Source organism: Amblyomma maculatum, chromosome 6, assembly GCF_055883805.1.
Source record: "Amblyomma maculatum isolate TAMU_Amacu chromosome 6, ASM5588380v1, whole genome shotgun sequence".
NCBI lineage: Eukaryota > Metazoa > Arthropoda > Arachnida > Ixodida > Ixodidae > Amblyomma > Amblyomma maculatum.
Genome location: NC_139349.1, coordinates 154,871,798 through 154,893,332, shown reverse-complemented (window position 1 = coordinate 154,893,332; position 21,535 = coordinate 154,871,798). Strand labels below are relative to the sequence as shown.

The window sequence follows — 21,535 nt, the reverse complement described above, 5'->3', positions numbered from 1 at the left end:
GAAATACTGCAGGGCCGCCAGTCTAATTGCGCTCGACGTGAAGCCTGCGCAGACAAGTCGCCACGCCTTCGGAAAGGAGCGAGTCGACGCCTACCGGCGCTTGAATAGGAGCTGTACCTGGAAGGGTACTTCCAGTGGAAGCGGTGACAGCAGCAGAAAGGATTGCAGTGCAGCGCCTTTCATTTCCGCAGCCGCAGCGAAGGCCTCAAGAAGGCAATTTAAGATATGGGAGAGTGCAAGCCAATAGCAAGACACTGGCACTGGAGAGACTTTCAAGAACGTGACTCGCAACAAGGCCTTAGCGGAACGCCCCTATGGAAACTACGAGTGCGACAGCACCAGCAACGAGACGTCTATAAGAGTCTCGCTTTTTATGCGTATCCTGCACGCCGTAGGTGAAGACGGAGAGCGTAGCGCTGCCAAAGCTCAAAGGGTCCCGCCCAGAGAGCATCGCACCACTCACTGACACCTATGAACCGGATAATATGCAAATATGATCGATACTAGTATCAGAATGAGTCTGCAGGAGGAAAGTCCGGAAAAAAGAACGCTTTGTACGACAGCTGCGACGGCAGTGATGTAATAGTCCCGATACATTTAAGGCCCGCAGTCGTGGCCGAATGTGATTTACTTAGGACAACGACGTAGTTAAGAGCGCGGCAGTGGAGCAGACGACGAGGTATTCGAACGACCGGCAGCGTTTATGGGTTAGTATTTTACACTGGATACAGTTCCCACTTGAAGATTCAGCTTTGCGCTTAAGTATTGCTAGCGATGAACGTATCGAGGCTCTTCCTATAGTGATAAAAAAAATCCCCCTCCTCCCTCTTAAACCTGAAGGGAAGCTATTACTGGTTCAGTTAGGTCAAATTAAAAAATGTAAAGTTTAAATCATCCAACTATCTGGAGATATTCGGAGCATGCATAGGCACCCCATTTTCGACGTATACTGCAATCCTGGAATGGAAGTTAGTAAATTCAGTCGCTTATGATCCTCTTATGTATGTGCGTAATACTGGCGACATCGTGATGAAGTGGCAACATCGATCAGAAACACTGAAATCACTCGCTTCCGATCATAATAGTTATGATTTGGCAGCCTTCACAAATAAAAGAAAATTTTCTAGGCAGAGCGGTGCATGTGCGAAAAAGAAACCTAAAATTTATTTGTACAGAAAGCCAACTGTTCCACTAAAATACCTTGATTTCACCAACCATTATCCAGGAGATGGAAAGGAAAGTATAATTGTATGACTGGCAAACATGGCTCAGAAGAGCATGTAGTGATGAAAGTGACTACTTTGGCCAAATGTAGTAAATAAAGCACTGATTGAACGAAACTATTGCTTTAACTATACCTGAATTTTGTCCTCGAAAAGCATCTACAGTAAAAAAAAAACGATGTGTTCATAAAGAAATCAAAAAGCAACGCTGAACGCGTACCTTCTTTATAACGAAATATCCAAATACCCTAGGCACCATAAACAATATTCTGCAGAAGCGCCATACAATGTAAAATGTAATAACCGTTTGAACAAAATGTTCCCTGAGATGACAATGGTAACATAACAAAACAAAAAAAACCTTAGAGGCAATGTAGTATATTCAAAACTAAGTATCAAGTATCCAGCTAAAGCGCATCCTTCTTCCCAACAGAAGTATAAGACGTGGAAACATTTACATTTTACAAGGTGACAGTATGTTAAAAGGCATCGCGAGCAAAAATGTTGCATTTCATGCAAAATGAGGGTTTAATTGCTATTCTAGCGTTATGTAGTTCGTACAGCGCTCCTTCTGCCAGATCCTACCAGACACGTAAAATACATCGGAGAGAAACGACAGTCGATGAGCGCAAGATTAAACAGTCATCATGCTCGTTCGCAGAAGTTCGCAAGGGTCAAGTGGATGCAGCTTCCACAGTACCGGGTTAATTGGAGGAATATGGGAGAGGCCTTCGCCCTGCAGTGGGTATAGTCAGGCTGAGGATGATGATGATGATGCTCGTCAGGCAAAAACCTCGCGAAAATAGTTTGTCCACCTTTCAATCAGGATGACAATAAATTTCAGGAAAAGAAATATATTTATTCCCTTTTCAGTTTGTATACCTATACATATTTAACTGATTAAAATGCAGGCAGGAATTTCGAAATCAGAATTTTAAAACATTGCAACCAGTAAGAATAAACATCTGGAAATGAAATTTGGTATTTGAAGTATATATTCCTTCTGCCTCATAATCGTTCTTGTTGACAATCGAATACAGCGTGTATCAGAATTGCTGTGGACAATAAATGTTCGTATCTATATAAAATTACTCCATATGTATTTCCAGAAATGATCTTTGACTCCCACATGTTTTTCCGATTTTTAATGACATTTGTTTCTTCTTGAATCCTTCTGTTTTCACACTTTGCTCCTTTAAATTTGTGGCATACCATCAATTTTTCTTAGTTTATTTTATCTTTTTTCCTTTTTTTCTTTCTGCTTTCCTCCTTGGCTGTTGAACAATGTTATGCAGGCTGCCCTCTCTATCTTTCCTGATAACGTTTTGTTAGGGCAAGTACTTTTATTGCTGACAGGGTGACTCGCCATCTGGTTCCTACCGTCTTCTAATCAACTACACGCGTATTTCATACCAGGTCACTAAACCTCCTTCTGTTTTTCATCATTTTTTTTCGCGATAACATGATAGGCCAGTATATGTGGCTATTTATTTATTTATTTATTTATCCCTCAAAAGTCCGGGAATATTACATGAAGAGTGGGATACGATGTGCAATTAACATGAATAGAGATGACCTTAAATGGCGGTTTCTAGTTGGTAAGGTTGATAATGGTTGACACTTCGGATGGACGGCTTCTTAATTCGAGACAAGCAAACATTTACCAACTAACTGGCCACAATGCGTGCTGCTGTAAAGTATATATCTGAACAAACTCCGAAAACATGGGCTATGTTTTCTGATTCCAAACCTGCCCTAGAATGTCTCCAACCGGACTTGAGCCATAGCGAGCATGAGCAACTTGCAGCGGAGGTTAGACATCTGCACCACCAGGCATTACAAGAGGGTCACGAAATCGTCTACCAGTGGATACCAGGCCATAGTGGAATTGTAGGCAACGACTTAGGTGACGATGCTGCTCGATCGGCTCACGATACAACCAACTTTGTCGAGATACCATTAACAAGAGCCGACGCAGCAAAGCACCGTCAAATGATTGCCCGAAACGTGACTAGATAATCATGGTCTACACCTGGCGGCTGGACATGTAGCTCGCACCAATTTGATCACTTACTTCAACTGCAGATATCATTTGGCCTCGCTCGCTGTGATGCTGCAGTATTGTATTGCCTGTGGCTAGGAGTGGCTTTAAAAACGCCTATTTCCATCTCATCGGATTGGCAGACTCTCTAATGTGTGAGCATTGCGGGTGTGTTGAAACGATTGGGCACATACTTTGTGACTGCCCTCAATTTGAGCTTGAGCGTGCCTTCCTGGCTGCTACACTCCGCCGCATGGACTCTCGCCCTCTTACACAAGCTAAGATTCTGGGCCCTTGAAAGATATGACCCCTTCATCAGAAAGGAAAACAGTAAAGGCGCTCCTTAAGTGTTAAAGGACTAGGGGCTGAGTTCAAGACTTTAAGTGCATGCTCTCTGCCCCTATTTACTATAGATATATGGACATGTGACAGACGTCTTTCCTTGGCGCTTTTTCGCTCTTTTTGCTCCCTTTGTTCTCTTCCCCGCGTGTAGGGTAGCCTAATAGCAATCGTCCAGTTAACCTCCTTGACTTTTTATTCTATTCTCTCTCTCTCTTTCTCAGGGTTTTTTATTAATAAAAAAAAAGGACTGATAATATGTTTCAGTGGGGGCTTCCACAGGGTAGATAGCGTTAGGGTGACAATTACGAGAAATGCGATGAGCGCGTGTAATAGCAGCCGCTTCAGGATCAAAGGTATGATAAAATATGTGATATAAAGGCGAGCGACCTTGCGACGACAGGCCAATGTAGGGAGATTGAACTGAGATTTAGGTCGCTAGTGTGGTGCGAATATTCGGAACAAATACATCTTGCAGCGCGATTCTGGATCGATTCGAGTGTTTCAATAGGTTTAGCAAAAAAAGATCGTACGCAGAGCATGAAAATTCTAATTTCGACCTTACAAATGTTGAGTAAGCAAGCAGTTTTATTAAACGGGGTGCTCATGCAAAGTTACGGCGTAAGTGCCTTAAAATGATATTAGCTGCATTATTGACGGGGTGAACGTGATGTGACCCGGTTAAATCTTTACTCAAGTGGATGCCGATATATTTATAGGAGTCTACTGATGTAACGGGGATATTTGTAATGCATAAATAGCGTCCAGGTGGTTGTGACGGCGGGGAAAAAAAGAAAAGAATTTTAGAATTTAATTTCATTAGCCAAGTGTTAAACCCCTCTTGGATGCTTAAAAGGTCCTCTTGGAGTTTGGTTACGTTGAACTAATTAGATATTCGACGATAGATGACACAGTCATCAGCGAATAGCGGGATGATAGAACTGATGTTAGATGGCAAATCACTGATATAGACAAGAAATAGAAGAGTGGATAAACAAGCTAGAAAACAAGTAGCGGAAAGCAAACAATAATGACCCACATTGCGCTGCACCAGGCCGGGCAAGGAAGGAACCCTATCTTAAGGGACGCTAGTTAAAACCGGGGAAAGAGATGAGGAATGACAATTAGCATGAACGAATTGATAACGATCTTTCGAGAAAGCACGCGGATCCAGTCCACAAGCAAATGATGAATGTTTAAGCGTGAATTTTAACAATCAGGCGTGCATGAGGGGCTCTATCAAATGCTTATTTCAAAGTCAGTGAGTATGACATCCATAGGAATTTTTAGATCAAGGCATGCATGCATGTCATTAAGGAAAAAAAAAAACTAGTTGTGTGTCACAGGAACGAATTGTGCGAAAGCCACGTTGGTTAGCATGAAATATTATGCATTAACTGAAACTTGGCAGTATGAAAATATATTACATTTTACATAATTTTACAGTAATAACTAAAAATAATAACGAAAATTTTAATAACAAAATTTTTCTGTAGTTAAATGGTGATTATCGGTAACCTCCTTTATAGACTAGAATAACTTTCCCGACCTGCCAATCGCGTGATAGCGAGGATGAAGGTACTGCTGGAAAATGAGAGGTAATATAGCACTGCACATAACTTTAGTTTTTTTTGTTCTTTTTTTATTATTTTCAGGTTTATACCATCAACATATGATGAAATGCCTAATGATTCCATGATCTTTAGTATTTCATTTGGCTCAAAGGTAACGCTTTCCATGGGAAGATGGTTAAAACAGGGGAGTTCAGGGAGGTTATATGGAGGTTCATGAGTGAATACAGAGCAATACTTCATTTAGGACATTTTAGACATCTGAGTCGAAATATGGAAGCCCAGAATGATCAATTAGTGAGATTGTGTGCGATGTAGAGCGAGATATAATGCTTCGGATTATATTTTTCATGCGATTTACTTTTCATGTGAGAGGATCATAGGTTCCAACTTCAGACAAAGTCATGTCCAAAGAAATATTCTTTAATTTTTTGCCGTACTCGCCACCTTTTCTCTGTCCTGATTTTCTTATTTGGAAGCAAAAGCGTATATTAACCCCGCCAGTGACGACCGCGCTGCTCAGACGAAGCCAACTCTGTTTTTCGAAAAGCTGGCTGTCGGACTCAGGCTCCCATTGATCCCTTGTTCGGTTTACTTTGATAATGTGCTTCAAGTGCGACATTGTAACGAACATCTGAACGCGGATGATTTACTTACAGGCAGGTAACTGCCGTCCTAGTATAGAAAGCTTCAATCCAGTTTTTTTTTTGCTTTCTATTCTCTAGCATTGGAAAACGTCCTAAAGACTTGCAAATTGGCATCTTTCTGAAAACTCGGAAATTGGAAAGGTCGTTAAACTCTACAAATCGGGTGATAAAAATTTTCCTAAACTGTCGTCGCCAATATTTTAATAGAGTCCTTGCAAGATGATCGAACATTTCAAGCAATCTCACATAATAGACTTTTTAGAAGGTAACAATATTTTCCATTCATTCCAACACGGTTTTTATTAAGGGTATTATTCTTGCCACGCCACACTAGCCATGTTTGTAAATAACTTACAAACAGACTTAGAATTCAGGTGTACAGTATTTTTCAAAATTAGGCTGTGGCACTTGATAAACTTGATAAAGGGAAGTAAAGCGTAGCAGGGGGAGGCAGAAAGTTAGGTGGGCGGATGAGGTTCGCAGGGGTCAAGTGGATGGAGCTAGCACAGAACAGGGCTAATTGGAGAAATATGGGAAAGGCCTTCGCCCTGCTGTGGGCATAGTCAGGCTGATGATGATGATGATGACTTGATAAACTTCGACATCAACGGTTAATTAAAAAGTATTTTCGACTAAACGTGCATCTTAGAGTCATGAAATGAGCCGAAAGAATATAGTTACACGAGATTCCCCTCTCATGCAGTGTTTTCTATATGGGACAAACTGGACGCTGTGAAAATGACCAAATAAGGAAAAGGACGGTATCGATGAATAACATAAAGAGGGCGCTTACTAACCAAAGTATATCACATCTTGCCCTTAACACTCTTCTCATCCAAGCTTTGCTGGTGATGGAATTTTTATGGAAGCTAGACTGTGAATGCAAGCATCATATCAGCTTGCGTGTCAGTGAAACCACCACACCCCTGTGAAGAACCAGAACAACTCTTTTGTGTTTCTTATTCTAATACCATTTCATGCATGAATGTGTTCTCTCTGCATAAGACGAGAACTTAGATAAACGTACGTGTGAACGCTCCTCTAAATTCTTAAAACGAGTAGCTGACTACCTGCCCCGCAAAACGTCGTCTTAAAGTAAATAGGATATTTTTAGGCCAGTGAGGTTAGGACGGATGGGCCATGTACTTTATTCAGTTGCGGGCATCATGATTTCGCGCAGAGATGAGAAGAAAATGTGGAACACCAAGTGAGTATGCATGCATATAGCTAATAACACAGATACGTTTGTTTCATTAATAATAGGGTGGTAGTCTTGTAATTAAGCTTAGTAATCAATAAAATTCAAATGAAAGCAGTGCTACGTGCCTACATCTAGTCATGATGTCCAGGTATTGATGGGCGACTTCACTATATTGATGGGCGACTTCTATTCCAAAATAAGCAGAGCAGAATAGAGACCAGGTAGTGAATGACTATGGTCAGTCCTTAAGGACACTGCTATGGCATATACACTAGAAGTAGCAGGGGGAGTTATTGTTATAGATCGCAGATCGAAAACAATTAGCCAGGGCAGAGTGCTTCGATGCCGCTTTATGGTTGTGAAACTTCTCCGTCACTCTAGGGAGAGCTTGGTAGGCTGCCCGGAGCGGCCGCACGGCAGCGAAGGCGTCAATCGAGTGTCTTGTTTCCGGTTCCGGCGGCGGAGTTGGTACATATGTATCGAATTCTATTAAAAGCGATGTATTGCGGTGTGTGGTTGTGACTTTTTCGTTTCGCGGTGGTTTAATTGACGCAATGTCTAAGTACGCGAACGCGCTTGGTTCCGCATAGCCATTGCAGTCTGTGAACGATACCGTCAGCTGGTTGTGTGATTGGCTGCTGATACGGCTACAGGAGCTACGACGGAAAGTTGTCCCTTTCTTGCTTCCTCTTTTGTGCCCAACTGCTACGGAAGTGGAGATGCGCCATCCGCCAAACAGAAGTTGGGGACCCCTAATTTGACTCCCCAGTCACCTGTATTTGTGATAAACCGCTGAATCTGGCGCTCCACCAACACCTCCGCCTGAAAAAAAAAAAGAAAAAAAAAAAAAAAACGCCCTCAGCTATGTCACCAATCACATGGCCTGATGCAGCAGTATTTGACCTGGAAGGCAACTTCGGCTCACTGGAGCACGACACCGACTCCGGCACGATGTTCGCTCTGGTATTGGTTTTTCAGGTTAGCTACCTACACGTACCTAAGAGGCTCGCAGTAGCGATCGTTGTCTTTTTGCGGCATCGTGCCTCTGAGACTTGAAATGCGGTGGTTGCTTGGTGTGTTTCTTGACGTGCTAGCGCTGAATTTACTATCTGAACTTATGCTGCTGCTCTTGGGTGACGTCGAGCTCAATTCCGGTCCCGGCCTTTAGATGCCCCTTGAACGTTTAGAAGAAAGCCATGCAGCCTTACGTACCAAATTTGACCAGCTGAAAAGAACTCAAACTTTTCATGAAACACAACTAACAGCACTGTCAAACCGAAAAGCAGCGCACGAATAACACGAAGATAAAACAGTCCCGTATTCAAAGCAGATAGAAACCAGTCAGATTAGGCAAGACATAGCTGAACTGAAAGCTGACAGCATGGAGAGAAAGAGAGAGAGAGAGAAAAAAAACTTTAATTCAAAAAGAAAAAGAGGAAAAAAAAAGACAAGAAAAAGAAGCGGGGGGGGGGGAAGGGGGGGGGCAGTGAGTGGAGTCTTCATTTCAAGACCCCAGTGGCCTGGGCTGCCGCTCTTGCCTGAGTTACTAGCCTACGCTGGGTCGCTAGATCAGAGCATAGCAGGGTGGCCTCCCACTGCGCCTCCGTATGGTGTACGTTTACGTCTGCAGGTTTGAGGCCCGTGCACCCCTATGTGACGCGGTAGGCGGTGGGCTGGTCGTTGCACCGAGGGCATGTGTCTGTGTAGTGTTCTGAGAAAATTATGCTGTATTGATGTAAGTTGGGGTAAGTGTTGGTTTGGAGCTGTCTGCATTCCCTCGTTTCCTGTGCATTTAGCCCCTTGTGTGGAGGGGGATAAATCATACGTTGTTATCGTAGGCACCTTAGTCGCATGCCGTAAGCGGCGGGGACAGGAATGCTATTTGTGAGATCGGGAATGGTGGCCGCTCGGTTTGTGTGACCTCGAGCTAGCCTATCCTCGACCTCATTACCTTCCAACCCGGAGTGACCCGGGACCCAAGTGATCTGATGTTTGAGCAGTGAATTTGTTGCCAATGGGTTAGTTGTGAAACGAGCTAATTTTGTAGGTATTCTTCCCGCAAGAAGGAGCCGACACGCCGCTTATGAGCCAGTGATTACGTGGAGCTCTCGATTGGTCGCGTTTCCGTAGGTAATGGCCAGCATGATCGCCGCCACTTCCGCTTCTGTGATGGTATACAGTGCGGGATGGACATGTTGGATACTTCTGTGTAAGAAGTGCCCACCACCACGGCTGCTGCTGCGTTCGATGTATGCTCGTACAGAGCGGTATCCACATAGACAGTTTTCGGTCTGCGTTCTACTGCACGCTTAAGGTAATTCACTCGGGCGTGTCTTCTGCCTTCGTTGCGGACTGCGCCGAAACAATCTTCTCTTTTTCAGCTTAGATGACATCGACAAAGAAACACGTGGACTGAGTCAGAGGAAAAAGTTATCGCGTTATGCAAAGACAAAATAGATCTGCTTCTAGGACCCAACGCGATTGAACGCGCCCACCGCATTGGATGATTCTCAACCTTAAAGAAGCACCCAATAATAATTAAAATGGCTCACTTCAAGGTAAAAAAAAAACGTACTTGCATGTGGCCGTACATTAAAAAACACACCTTATGTAATTAGAGAAGATCTTGAATTCGCCGACGCTCGCTCCAAATTAATTCAATTCATTAAGCACCGCAATTGCAGCTTTAAGCTTCTGTTTGATAAACTTCTCGTCGGCGAGAAGTGCTACACTTACAATCACGCTTCGGATACCGTAACAGAAGCCAACACACAATCCAAACACGCCCCGAAGATAAATGCTGCGCCCGAGAATGCATCTGTGCAAGATAAGTGGCATGCTGCTAAATTGCGTGAACCGATTCTGCCCTGAGGTGCCCTTCATCATCACTCATAAGCATCGCCTTCACGAATATACGGAGTGTTCTGGTCAAACGCCACCATATTCACAGCTTCATAGAAGTCATAGACGCCGATGTAGTCATACTAACGGAATCATGGTTAAACGAAGAGATAGAAGACGGCGAAGTGCTCCCTTCAGATCCCCCCCCCTTCATCATTTACGGCAAGGATCGCACTAACCGAAATGCTGGCGGAGTCCTATTGGCCATTCGTAACACTTTCACTTCCTCTCACATCCATCATGAAAATAATTTGGAAATTATCTGGGTATGCCTGCACAACGCCTCCGAGAAGCTAGTGTTTGGTGTATGCTATAGACTTCCAGGCACACATCAATCGTTCTCAGACTCCTTACGCCAAGAACTAAGGAGTATAAGGAATGAGTATCCTAAAGCACATATTTTTTGTGATTTTAATTACCCAGAAGTTAACTGGTCTCTCTCAATACAAAGCTCATCATCTGCAAATTATCAGAAACATTTTTTAGACCTAACCCTTGACTTTAACCTTCAACAAATGATAACAAGTCCACAACTCACTCGAATGATGTAAAAATTGTAACTATCCTTCCTGGCTTGAGCTTATTCACATCTGCATCTCAATTACATTAAAAAAAAAAGAAATCACCAACCTGAAAACTAATAAAAGACTATAAAAGGGCTGATTTTGAAGCTCTTAACAATGATCTTGCAAAAGTTTTGAAGAAATTTGTTGCTTTTATTTAAACTGCACAGCGAATTCCAATTGAAATCTGTACAAAAACAACTTACTGGATTTGGAAAGCAAGCATGTTTCAACAATACTTATAAAATCAGATTCTAACAATCAATGGTTCAACAAACGCTTGAAGTCTCTCTTCAGTGAGAAGAAACGCCTGTATCGAACAGCAAAACTGCATAACAAGCACTCAGGATGGGCGAAATATCCCCTGTGTGCCCAACAGTACGCTATACAGAACTTACAAGCGCCACGGATAAGTTTTATTCCCAAGATTTATTATCCTTCCTTCGATCTAATCAGCACACATTTTGGTGCATGTTGTCAAGGAAATACAAACTCACAATACACAACTCCTGGATGCTGATGGCGAAATCAGTAAAAGCGACGAATGCGCAACTGGTCTCAACAATTACTTTACACCAGATTTCTCTGCTGCTAATGTTACAGCTAATGAACGCATTTCTGAAGTCTCACCCCCACAAATGTCTAAAATTTAAATTAACCCTGAAGGTACATATCTAAGATTATTGCTTCATTTGAGCTATCACCCTCTGCCGGCTGCGATCGAATTACTTGGAAGTTACTAAAAATACCATTTTGTGTTCTAGCCAGATATTGCAACTAATATTTACGCAGTCCTTAGACACCGGAGTTGTCCGAGATGATTGGGATAAAGCTCAAATACATTTTTTAGGCAAGTGACCGTACGTGCCCTACTAACTATTGTCAATCTCTCTCACTAGCATACCACCCAAATTACTTGAGCATATTATCTATTCCAATCTAATTACCTACTTAGAATCAATTAACGTTTTCTATCCGAACCAACATAGCTTTCGGAAGCAGCTATCATGCGAGACCCAGCTCGCTCCACAACATCCACAACATTTTACAGCACTTAGAAAGCCTCGCCCAAATTGACGCCGTCCTCCTTGACTTCGCAAAAGCATTCGATCGTGTTCCCCATAATCCTCTTCTTTTAAAATTTCATCACTTCGAATTCCACAGAATCTCCTGACCTGGCTAGAAGATTTCCCTAAAGGACGCAAACAGTTCATCTATATCAATAACTGCACCGCAGTTCTTAGCAACGTAACATCTGCCATACCGCAAGGGGCAGGCTTGTCACCTCTTTTATTCCTCATATACACCAATGACTTGCCAATTAACGCAAAATTTACGCTACGTTTATTTGCAGATGACTGCGTTATTTACAGCCCAATCCTCAGCGCTAACGACTACACCACTCTGCCACAGGACGTAACATCTATCGCAACGTGGTGTCAGAAATGGCACATGCCTTTGAGTCTAAGTAAATGCCAATCCATAACAATTTTGCGCAAACGCACCGTCATTGACTGCAGTTACAATATAAAATCAATGGCCATTGCTAAAACGTCATGTTACAAATATCTAGGAGTGCATATTACGTCATCGCTATCATGAACAACACACACTCAATCCATCTGTTCATAGGCATCACGCACACTTCGTTTCCTTCGACGCAGTCTAAAATCTACATCACCCGAAGTAAAAACGTTGGCATATACAATATTCATACATCCGGAACTAGAGTATGCGTCATCTGTCTGGCATTCTTCTCAAGCATATATCACCTCAGACATCGAAGCCATTCAAAACCGCGCCGCCCGTTTCATCACATCACAATACTGAAAAAATACTAGAGTCACTTTCCTAAAACGATCTCTAGGCCTGCGCTAACACTCGCATTATGCCGCGTAATCTCACGCATATGCCTTTTCCACTCTTCTATCATTCGCCAAGACATTCTTCGCTCAAACCACCCTCTCGAACATCATCTCGTATAAACCACAGCCACCCCATCGCACGCATTATCGCCCGCAGCTCTGCCATGAGCATTTCGTTTTTTTTTTCCGGATGCCATAGTGCTTTGCAACGGCCTTCCTGATAACATAATCACATGCACTAACCGCCATCTATTCCGCGAAAAAGTGGCTAATCACTTTTCGTAACCCCAGCGACATATTTTTCATCACTGCGCATTGCCATAAGCCGAGTCACGTAAAACCCTATTGTGATGCTGAAGCTTTCTGCTTTATTTTTTTGAACACCTGCTTTCGCATCACTCTTTACTTTTATTCTTAGGCTCTATATTATTGTGTTTCTTTTGTAACCTGTGTATTATCGTGTTGTTCTACCACTACCCCCAAACATGTACACCCCCCCCCCCCCCCCCGCCCCCTCTTGGCTTACTCTTTACTTTCTGTTCTTAGGTTATATATTATTTTGTTCCTCTTGGGGGGGGGGGGGGGGGCGGGGGCTAACCTGGGCATCCTCGTTCTATTCCGCCACTACCCACAAGCCTATATGTACCCCCCCCCCCCCCCTATGCAATCCGTCCGGGCCTTTAAGAGACAAATAAATGAAATGAAAATATTTCGGCACTCTGAACATCGTTCGGTACAACTTCGTAACGAAACGGAAAGTTGTGTATGAAAAAACTGCCCAAACTGAGGCTTGTAGCCGTTCTGAAAATATTCGAAGGGTTCCCGCGGTATTTCACGATGATAAAACCATGTCCTCAGCAATCTCCAAACTGTCGCCTAATTATTTCTTTCTGAAATGTCGCTGACATTTTTTCATTGGGAATCAAGGCCTTAAGAGCGACTGGGCATCTTAAATGCACATCCAGTGGAAGAAAAATAAACGTCCAAAGCTTATATTTTATACGCTCATGACCCGAAGGAATTACAGGATGCAGTGTAAGAAAATAAACTGCTTAACGGATCACAAGAAAAAAGAGGCGGCAGAAAAAACGATTGTTGCACAAAATAGAAAAAAGTGAAATCAGAGCGGTATTAGATAAGTGAAATTGACAAGTATTTAAACAGAGTTTACATTCGGCAGCCTTAAAAGTATTTTATTAACGTCGTTAATGTCAACTACTTCCCTGAGAAGGTGGTTCCAACTGCCAAAGACGCTGTGGAAAAATAGGTAAAAACAATGTGGTGTCTGACATGAAGGAATGACTACTTTGTGTGGATGATCAATGCGTACAAAGTTAATGTAGGGAGACAGTTAGTAACCAGCTCTTAATTAAGGAATAGATTGTAGTGGTTTGATGTAATGCGACAGACGTAGGCAAAAAATCCTTCTGCGGTGGATTATGTTGCGACTTGCTTTTGTGAATTTTACAATATACTGCCACGAACTGTTGCACAGTTTGTGCACGGTCATAATGAGTGGTATGCAGCTTAGTCACATTGCGACGCGAGATGCTATCAGGTTCCAGAATTATTTTGATCGATCGAAGGTACGCCTCGCTGCTTCTACAATGCTCCAGATTGTTGTAGTTGTTTTGTCAATTTGTCTGGATGATGCCAATTTTAAACTGAGTGCCGCCGAGAGGGGTAGGACCAGGGTGAGTTTATTTGCTGGCATAAGTAAGCCCTGTAGAGTTGCTTTTCGACACGATTTGCAGTTTTCCTCACATCGGCACTGCGGTCACCCATGTATGTGAATAGTGTTCATTCTGTATGAGATACTCACTTTTTTATTGTGTGCACGCACAGCGCGTACGGCAGTGGTGTCTAAGTTAGAAAAAATAATTTACATTGTCATGGTAAACATTGTGGTACCGAGATTTAATGGGTACCTAAGCATGTCAAAATTCAGAACACTGTTTTTCAAACCAGGTCGCATAATTTAGTAGCACAATGTCGTAGCACTTTAAATTTAAGAACAATGACGGCGAAATGGTAAAAATATTCCCATCAAAATGCACAGAACCAAACTCAAAAGTTGAAATGAAAAAGCTCTCTGCGCTGCAAGTATTGCGAGTGAGAAAGAATGCACTATGCATGCTTGCTCAGGTCAGCAGTGGAATGCTGCGCATAGCAGCAACAAGTGCAATATTTTTGCGTGTTCGGCATCTGCAGTATCAGATGATTAACCATGCATGAAACCCTCCTGCGAAATCCCACAACTAGTAATCAGCGTGCTTCAGGATGAAGTAAGGCACTGGCGAACCTGCGGACCGGTCGGGCGACTCCACGAGCAAGCCAGGCGAGCAACCCAAGCGCAGTACGAATCCAGTGGTGTGCTGTCTACTTACACGACTTTTGTGTTACCGCGCTCTGCTATGCGGTCACTCGAACGTTATAGGTCAATGAGCATACCATAACCCTTCGGAAATGTTTCAGTGCCCCAGTACAAGCATCACATATCTCAACACAGAAGCTAGACGAGCTCTGGTTCTGCCGGCAGCGTATTCTTCATATAAGCACCAAGTGTACTGCTATTACTCGTGTGCAGCCTACGCAGGACTTCGGCTTCGATTTCGCTGAAAGTGATAAAAAGCGGACATTGTAGTGCTGGCATGAAGACAAGACTTTAGGGCGCAACCCCACCGTACGCAGCCGGGGTGGTCGTCGGCTCGCGCTCCCCCGATTGCGATGGCGCCCCTCGCGGCTTCTTTTGTTCGCGAACCAAAGTTCGACAGGGAGTTTTATGACCATTAGTGGTATCGAAGGACTCTGGCCGGGGTTTAGCTCTGCTGAAATCGATTCAGACGTGCGAAAGCACTGCTTAGCATGGTTTGACGTGGTTTTGTTCGGAGGTTTAGATTTTAGAGACTGGCGTAAAGTGCGAATAAGTGCCTTTGCCAGAATGAATATAAGTTCGTTCTGAGCGAAGTAAAGACGCCTTGTTATATCCTCTATTTTTGCGGACAACTCTTATAAAATTAACAGAATAGTTTAATATCATATTTTATCGGTTCAAACCCCTATCGTAAAATAGCATCCAGATGGAAGATATACGCGCAGAATGGGAAGCGAAATGGTATGACAGCACCATAAACGGTACAAACACACACACAAAAAAAAAAACAGGTTCGTCAATATTGCCATGCGGAATCACATGGGAAGTTCCTGCGGACACATTCTGCGGACGCCAGTTTGCAAAGTAAGGCTTTCACCTTAATAATTTACGTATAATTAGGCGCCTAATGGAGTGAATGCCAGAATGATTAGCGCACATGGAAATGGCTGAATGGAGAGGCTAATAATGAAAGAGAATACATATCGCTAAACCCTGTACTACAGCTTCCTCTAACATCTACAATACTACAGCTGCCACCCCGCCCCGCCGTACTTCAACTATACGGCAATTGTTTCCGCTGACTTTCCAGTATGTGTTGGCGGTCATGCGGTGTATTGAGCCGTGGACACTGGCGCCGATTACTCATTTATTAGTCAGAGGCTGGCCGCCAAACTAAAAAAAAAAGCGATTACGCCATGACACGGTCCACAGATTCGTTCAGCAGGTGACTAATAGGAAATGCACTGCCCGACGTGGAATCCGTGAGTCTACATTTCGAACGTTCTTCATTGTTTTGGGTGAGTGCGCCCAAAAACTAATCCTCGGTATAGACTTCCTTCGCGAATACAAGGAAGTTATTCAACCCCGTAAGGTTCTATTTCTTTTTTTCTACTGCTGCAGTACTCCCGGCCGACCAAGACGGATTATGGGTCATGTTTCCATACAATATGCAGGGTAGGATATTATCGGCTACAGTCTTTTCCGCCTTGTGCAATGAAGAGAAATGTCTACAGAGTTTGATGCCAGGCTTCTACTGAATGAATAACCGAAGTTTGCGGAAGAACCCTGCCAGTCATTGCACTCGTCAGCAACCAATCCGTGACATCAAGCAATACTACCACGTCGAATATAATAACTGTGACCAAGTGTGGGTGTTGACACCAATCCGTCAAATAGGTTGTTCCTAAAAACACTAGTGTCGTTTTGTCCCCTAAGGCTCCTCCGCCGAGTTATTGCTGCGGATTACAAAGTCCTTCCAGAAAGTACTGTCCATTCTTAGCGTCGTACTCCTGAATACGACGTTGTGCACGTTTGCAGAAAAAAACCTGGTCACTAGGTTAAGTGCAGTTTTTAGTCGAGAATATATCCTTGCTGCTTCTGTTTTGTTTGCTGTCTGTGCCCTGGTCAAACGCTTTATCATCTTCTATATTTTCTTTAGGCTTCTGATTGGGGACATATATTTGATGCTAATTAATAAGCCAAATAATTAATACGCACATGCTAATTAAAAATATACCTGCCTGGCGTGGCAATTAAGTTCTTTATAAAGATGCCGTTGGAGGACGGGGGGGGGGGGGGGTAATATACTTTACAGCGGAACTCCCAAGTTCTACGGATGTCGGCGGCGAATTACCTTCAAGCTCTCACTAAGTCCTTCTAGGACTTCTGTTTGTGGGTTAGCTTGTCTGCGTGCAGTGCATTCACACTAAATACACTAAGTAAACAAATAAACAAACAAAAACACCAGAGCGAGTACTCGGCTTCAGTAGTCAAGCATCTTAACTACTATCGCAACGGCAGATGCTTTGGCTCATTATAACAAGGTTTAAGCAGGGTTAAACCACCATTTTCCCACTCGTCAAAATATTGCGCACTAACCCTGGCATGGTGCAGGGTTGGAGATCACCGGAAAAGTGATTTCCTGGAGTCATAAGATGACAAAGTTTTGAAGTAGTGTAGATTTGAGCAGGTAACAGAATTATCTATGATAATCAACAAATTAGGGTAACAGAGAAAGGACAGGAATACAGGTTCTCGCGGCAATAGAGATGTTTGTTTTTAACTGAAGAAGGTGAGTTCAATATAGAAAATAAGAATCATCGTGTCAGATTTTATTACTTAGTTCGCAGTACAAGCAGACGGTAAGATAATTCGGCAGAATACCAGAAATCATCAAGAGACGGGAGATGTGATTAAGAGCCACCATATCACCAGAGCCTTCAGCCCCGCAAACCGAATAGAACTGGAAGAGCTACCAAAGCTAATCAAAAAGGGTAAAAATATTTGATGTAAAGATCTCTACTATATAGAAAATTGAGCCTGTTTTTAAGAACGGTGACAGCCTAAACGTGGTAAGGAGCAATATATGCTTGTGAAAAAATTGAGATTGATGAGCTAAGAAAAAAACCCACTATTTTCGTATCCAATGCGGATAAGGTAGCTAATATAGCCGAGGGGTTCTATATACACATATCCTGCAGTAGAAGTGATCAGAATTGTTATTAAAGTGGCAGTAGCACAACCCAATAACACATTTCACTGGTAACAAAATGCGAAGCAAAGAAGGCCTTACAAAGGCAGGGGAAATTAGATGTAGAAGTACATCTCGGCAGCTCCATTATTTTACACAATGAAGAAAGAGGAAAACAGCTGCAGAGGCTCAGGTAACTGCACATTTCCTGAATGATAGCGGATAGACTGTGCTGGGAAAACTGGCCATCCTGTAAACACCATGCCTTGTGACCTTGACAGTATCGGAATCTTCTAAGAATGCTATTACCTTAATACATAAGAATGGGGACGTCCAGGTCTTCAAAACTTTCAGGCTAGCAGGACCCGGTAGCATGAAAGTACTTACTATGTTAGCCGCTAATAGAACCGGGATAACCTTAGATTTCAGTAAATCAAAGAGCCCGACAAGTATTCGTATAGGTTACTCGACAGTATGTCCGCACCATCAAACAGGGGATATAAAATGTGCTAAATATAACAAACTCGTGTTAGTCGAATCCTTGCCCAATTCTCTCCATCTGAGTCTTATACTTCCAGTCATTTTCATTTCATGTTCCATGTCTACGGTCACTTCCTGTCCAATGTACACGCATTGCTTTACCCTTCCAGGGCCTCGTTACGAAAGTTCTGTTCCCTTCCGAGGCTGTTCAAAATATTTATTTTGAACATTTCAAATTTTAGGATACGCGTTCTGATTTCATTGCTTAGGTATGTCTAGGTGTGCAAGGTTGATTATGTTGTCCGGAAATACCTGCATGGCTGCTGAGGATTCGACTAACAAACTCATGTTAGTCGAATCCTCAGCAGCCATGCAGGTTTTTCCGGACAACATAATCAACCTAGCACACCTAGACATACCTAGGCAATGAAATCAGAACGCGTATCCCAAAATTTGAAATGTCCAAAATAAATATATTGAACAGCCTCGGAAGGGAACAGAAAGTTCGTAACGAGGCCCTGGAAGGGTAAAGCAATGCGTGTACATTATAGACAGGAAGTGACCGTAGACATGGAACATGAAATGAAAATGACTGGAAGTATAAGACTCAGATGGAGCGAATTAGGCAAGTATCCTACGATCATGAACGGCAGTTTACCAGTATTCGTCAAGAGAAACGTATATAAGATCTGCGCCTGTCCGGCCCTCACTATATAGGGCAAAAATGTGGTGTCTAATGAAAAGGTTCAACTTAAATCTTCGAAAGCGGAGGAAGATATGGAATGAAATATTTATAGGTGTAACGTTAGATAAGATGCACGAAGCGTACAAAGTGGGTCAGGGAAAAAATGCCAGCTACCGATATCTTTTTTCGAAGTCTACTACACGAAATTAGCTTGAACAGAGCATGTAACACGAAGCCTGGATAGCTGATGGTCTCTAAGGGTGACAGACTTGATTCCAAGGGGAGGAAAGCGTCGCAGGGGAGTCAGAAAGTTAGTTGTGCAGGCGAGGTTATGAAGTTCGCGGGATTTTCGGGAGCAGCGGTCACAGGAGAGGGTTAGTTGGAGGATATATGAGCTAGCGGCCTTTGCTTTACAGTGGGCGTAATCAGACTGATGATGATTACTAATATTATTATTAAGGCGTTTTTTCTCTCTTCAGTTGGTGTTTTACTTCTTGGCCTACTACCTCCAGCGAAGTGCGCGCAAAACCAAATGGAACCTTTCGACCGTCAGAAGACAGGTTGAGTGATACTTAACTACCTGACGGAAGTCAATGTAATGCAGTTCAGCTTGTGTAATGCTCCTCCAATGTTCTACCTGAATGATATTATACGCAATGCAACGGGGCATGTGCGGTGTGATGAACGCCGCTATCTGAACGTGACAGCTTATATTGTCCCCTTTAGCAGAGAACCAGGTCACGCCTGTGGCGTCTCAAGAAAGTTTAGATTTAGTGAACAGGTCCTGACGTCAAAGGCATTAAATTAATTAAAACGTAGCCTAAACTGGAGAGAAAACACTGCGACACTCTGAGCAAAATCTTGTGATGTTTTCTTCATAAAACTTTGAGTGGAATGTCGCAATCTTTTATCTCTAGTTTTCGTCCTGACCAGGCATTATTGTGACAAAATGATAGCCATTGAATGCTTAAATTGGTATTTTAAAGTCGCAAAGACGCAAACATCTATTTCACATGCAAGATTCTAAATTAATTTAGCTGAAGATAAAAATATTTCGCTAAAATGAGAATCCAAACCGGGATCCTTCGTTCGTGAGTTAACACGCTACCACTAGGAAATCTAGATTTTTTTTGTTTTTTTTTAACATGTTTTGTGAGAAGCATTGTTTTATGTCCATAAGTTGTTTTAAAAGAAAAAATGAGACAGAACTAATGAAAATCACAGAACTTACTAATAATGGAAGAGAAAGGAAAGGAAGACGGGAGTGCGACATTAGTGGTCAGGCCTGTTCGTTGGACTCAGTTAAAAGGCTGCCTGGTTTGTCTTGTAAATAGAATTAAAAATATAAATAAAATCCAGTGTGTCTGTTTGTGCAGTGAAATGCCGCTTAGAAATAAAATTGAAAATGTTGGTTTGGTTTCTGGAGTTTCATGTTCCAAAGTGACTAGGGCTATGAGAGATGCCGTAGTGAGGATCTCGGGAAATTTCGGCCACCGGGGTTTTTTTATCGAGCATTGACATCGCACAGCCCACGGACGCCTTGCTTTTCTGCTCCATCGAAAAGCAACCACCGCGGACGGTATTCGATCCCGCATCCTTGCACGAAGAAGTCGAGCGCTCTCACCACTTCACCGCCACGGTGGGGTCAGAATTGAAAAACATTGTCCCCATTTATGAGGGGTCGCATTACGGACCCACTTCCACTAACCCGTCATCCGGAAAGAGCAACACAGCAACCTCAGATTGCGACTCTTTCTCGGCGCGGCCCCCACGGGAGAGCGATGTCCAAGACAGACAAGAACTATCTCTTTGTTCATGGTTCTTTCAGGATTTTCGTTGCGCCAGAATCTCGGCACTCTTGGCTTCAGCGCACCGAGTCGAAAAAAAACTACAGAACTGTGTCAAAAGTACGACAAAATATCCTGTAGTTCTGTCGTAATCATCAGACTTTTCTGTAGTTCTGCAGTACTTTTCTGTAGTTCTGTAGTGTTTCTGTAGTATATTTTTGTTGTCTGTAGTTCTGTAGCACATTTCTGTTGTAACTACAGAAATTCCTGATGTTACGGCAGAATGTTCTGTTGTCACAACAGGTTTCCCGTCAAAAACCGCACAGAAAATCTGTCGCAACATCAGAAAATTTTCTGTAGTTTTTTTCGACTGGGTGACAATACTACTAACATATGAGAAAACGTAGAGAAGCCCTGAGAAACAGAGTGTGAATTCACAACTGTTTATCTCTTTACTCGTCTGCGCTGCAAGCCACGTAACATCTCAACATTTCGAGTACCTTCTGGTTACAAGAAGGCTGCAGAGACTCGTAGCGTTTCAGGTCTTAAAATCTGCGTAAATCTACGAACCAGTAGTTCGTAAGCTGCGAGAATTGTTCAAGACTAAAGTGCGCCACCTTTCCGCAAACGTAATCCAGCCGCTCAAGTCACTATCGTTGCTTTGCTTGGCCGCTTTCCGACGTTTCGGACACCGTAGGAATATCGACTGTGCCGACTATTTGATAACCTATGATTAAACAGTAGACCTCGTTTCATACAAAAGAAGTCATAGCTTTTAAGTGACGGTGTTCCGCAAGTTTTAGCCAGTATGTACGACAATTTAAGGCTAGCGTCGCACATGAAATGCTATTTCTTTTAGTCCGACTATGGTAGCTCCAGTTTCATGG

General features: G+C 42.9%; 1 protein-coding gene across 1 annotated transcript in view; it reads right to left on the bottom strand.

Moving 5' to 3' along the window:
- The window catches only part of LOC146187109 (uncharacterized), a 63,347-nt gene that overhangs the window by 8,673 nt on the left and 33,139 nt on the right, over positions 1-21,535 (bottom strand). The gene's annotated exons all lie outside the window — the stretch shown is intronic.